At 34.5% G+C, this 3,354-nt stretch overlaps 1 long non-coding RNA gene across 1 annotated transcript; it reads left to right on the forward strand.

The window, feature by feature from the left end:
* LOC139520454 (uncharacterized) lies at positions 1–1,645 on the forward strand. Its single transcript, XR_011663893.1, has 2 exons — positions 1–804; positions 1,558–1,645. It is a non-coding gene; the product is annotated as an uncharacterized lncRNA (long non-coding RNA).
* The last annotated feature ends 1,709 nt before the right edge of the window (positions 1,646–3,354 follow it).

The following is a 3,354-nucleotide window of genomic DNA, read 5'->3' on the forward strand; positions in this document are numbered from 1 at the left end:
CTTCGCTAACTTCCACAGTCAAGACTACACCAAGTTCCCTCAACACATTAGAATTAACGAGTGTACAGAAAATAAATACTACACAGATGTCAAAAGGGTCAGCCAGACAAGAAATAACAACAAAGTCCATTATGCAGCGATCATCAATCACATATTCGACGTCTTCAATCTCCCAAACACAACACAATTCGAAAGTAACAGTTGCACAGTCTTCTCATAACAATACGACACCAGTCGTGTCAACAGTGCATTCATCAACGAAAGGAAACAACATTTCGAGGACTATATCAAATTCAACATTTGGTTTAACAACAACTATTTCTACTTCCCCAACACGACCGTTTATAACGTCTCACTCACAACAGTTTACGTTATCTCAGAATTCAAACACGCATTTAGCAAGAAATATAACAGGAGGCCAATCAACCATTCAAGGAACGCAGAAAAAGATGACACCTGTACAAACGTTAACTGATACATCGACAAATTCATTGGCCTTTACCGTTGTAACATTAAAAACCGTGATGCAAACATCCATTAAACAACCGGCAACATCTTTCAAAAATAATACTAATATATTTGATACTAGAACTTCTGCGTCGTCAAAATTTGTTCAAAGATCAAAAACTTCTACGGACCGAACGTCAAACGTTACCACGAATCGGGTTTCATCTACTGCCAATAGTGCACAATCTGTTAAGGGAACTAAGACTTTAGAAGTATGGTTAAAAACTTCTAGAAAAACGGTACAAACAACAAAAATAAGAGCTGCTGTAACAGAAGCTCCTACAGGTACAAATCAAGGTAAATGTCTTCTATTGTTTCTCTTATAATATGTTCTTACCTTATTCAGCTACATCTATTTTACTACATCTAACGCTAGATATATGGTAAGAAAACGAATTCTTCCAATTTTTAACTAATAAGCCAAAAAAAGTTCGTTTCTCCTATACTGTTGTCGTATATGCTCCAAATATTCATCCGCAACCAAATTTTTGGATTGATTAGTCGGAATAAGGGAACATTTGATTTTTACTCAACTCTTCATATTCAACATAGAAACATCTAATTTATATATATTCCAATATTTTACTGTTACGAAAAGGCTTTTCTGTCTCATGCTTGTCATGATTTCATTTGAATATTATGGACTGCAGTTTCCTTTGTTCCGTTTAATATTCTAGCTTTGCTTTTGAAGACCTGTTAACGTGTTTTCTTCAAACATTTTGACTTGTAAATGGAATGGAACCTTATGCCTGGATCATAACAAAACGCAGGTGAAAAAAAATAAAGGTCGATTTGGATACACTCACGTTACACTTTTCATTTGACAATGATCGCTTTATTCGTGTAATGGACCGTACGATGACCTATAGTTGTTAATTCCTGTGTCATTTGGTCTCTTATGGAGAGTTGTCTCATTGGCAATATTACCACATCTTTAATATTAAACCAACTATTTTTGTATTGGTTTTCCCACTATATTCTCTTCATGTAAATGATAGCCAACAAATGTTTTATGAATCAGACTATTTATATCTCTATTGCTTTTTTTAGATGCTGATCTCGTCTTGATTTTGGTTCTGGTCTTGACCTTACCATTGTTTGTTCTGTGTTGTATAACACTAATGTACTGCTTATTACGGTGAGTTTAGTTTTATGTGGGTGTTTAGGGGTAAATGCTATGTATATAAATCAAATATTTAGTGATTTTCGTAAAACTTACTATAAGACCGTAAGGCCGTTCTGTGTTAGTTGGTCTCTTGTGGAGAGTTGACTCATAGGCAATCATACCACATCTTTTTTTTTTAAATTGAATATACTAGTAGTTAAGTAAATTTATTAAATGATTGCTTCTTGTCTGTATAAAACTTACCAGACAAAATGGATAAAGCAACCCTGATAAAAAGAACACCGGTAATCTTATATTAATCAGGATTCATACGTGTGCTCAAATATTACAATATTCATTATTTTTGTAAACCTTTTTAGAACAAAACATCGACGTCGTTTGAGTAAAAAGAGTGACAGAAGAAAAATTCCTCGTAATCTCAAAGAACCTTGCAAATTTGATGACTTTGGTAAGAAACAAAGCAACAGAACATGGATAACCCATTGGTTAGCGGGCACAAATTCATCATTTCAATCGGATCTCTCAAATATAAGCCTGCCACCAGATTATGCTACTGCTTTGAAAAATTCCAAAGAAGCATATGATATTCCGAGGGCTTCTCTTCACGGAAGAACGGATAAATTATCTTTTCATTCTGAATCATCACGCACAATCATCGAACCAACTACGGACTACCTCGACCAGTATGTACACAGGCAACGATTAAACCAAACTACTGGTAGCACCGTATTTATTCCACTGCGCGATTATCCACGTTAAATGCAGTGTAATGAAGGTATCAAATGATCTGATATATAACTTTAACTTTGCATAATATGTTCACTTTTCCTTTTAATGACATCTCGTCCAAGGCATTGCGAGTAGCTGACTGTGTACTTTAAAAGAATGGCAAATAGCTTCCACAGGCTACAATTTTTATTGTTTGCGCAGGAATCTGGTCCATGGAGTAAACAAATAGAAAATATGGAAAATGAAATGACATCAAATTAATGTAATATTAAAACGTCTTCTCTACAAGTCGTTGAATTAGTTTTCATCAATTTTAAACGTTGATCAAGGTTTTGTATATTAATACTCTACAATTCATTTGCTGGTTTGATTTGTTTGATAACTGTAACACTAATCTGTTTGATAAATGTAACATTATCACTTCTTGAGTTCTTCAATTGTTTAATAAATGTAATATTTACGAGTCACATCTTGAATTCTTTAATTTGCTAATAAATGCAATTACGAAACATTTTACATACTGAGTATTTGATTGTACTACACAGTGATGAATATTATGAGGACTAAAAGCGTACAAAATTATAAGCTAGAAATCTCAATTATATGGTTATTTTAAGTATCGATTATTTTGTGGTAAGTTAACTCCAGTGCCAACTGGTTCGTGCATGTTTAGGACGAGAACAAATTAACAATAAATAAAAAAGGCACTAGTACTAGGTAGGTCCGGTAATAGAGTCAGTTTGGGTAAATTTGTTGTACGGTCACGGGAAAATAATGTATTGGATAGGGACAGAAAATTTTACTTGCAATTGGCCATATACGGACCCCCTCAAAGAGATGTTGCAAGGGTCTAAACAAGCAGAGTGTGACACTCTTTATGCCCGCGTCACACTGTCCCGATTTCTACGCCGATGGCAAAACGATAATGGAAATTTTCAAAATCGGGACTGATCGTATCCAGATCGGGCTATTCGTAGTGCCATCTTTAACCA

The sequence above is a fragment of the Mytilus edulis genome, chromosome 1 (assembly GCF_963676685.1).
Source record: "Mytilus edulis chromosome 1, xbMytEdul2.2, whole genome shotgun sequence".
Lineage (NCBI taxonomy): Eukaryota > Metazoa > Mollusca > Bivalvia > Mytilida > Mytilidae > Mytilus > Mytilus edulis.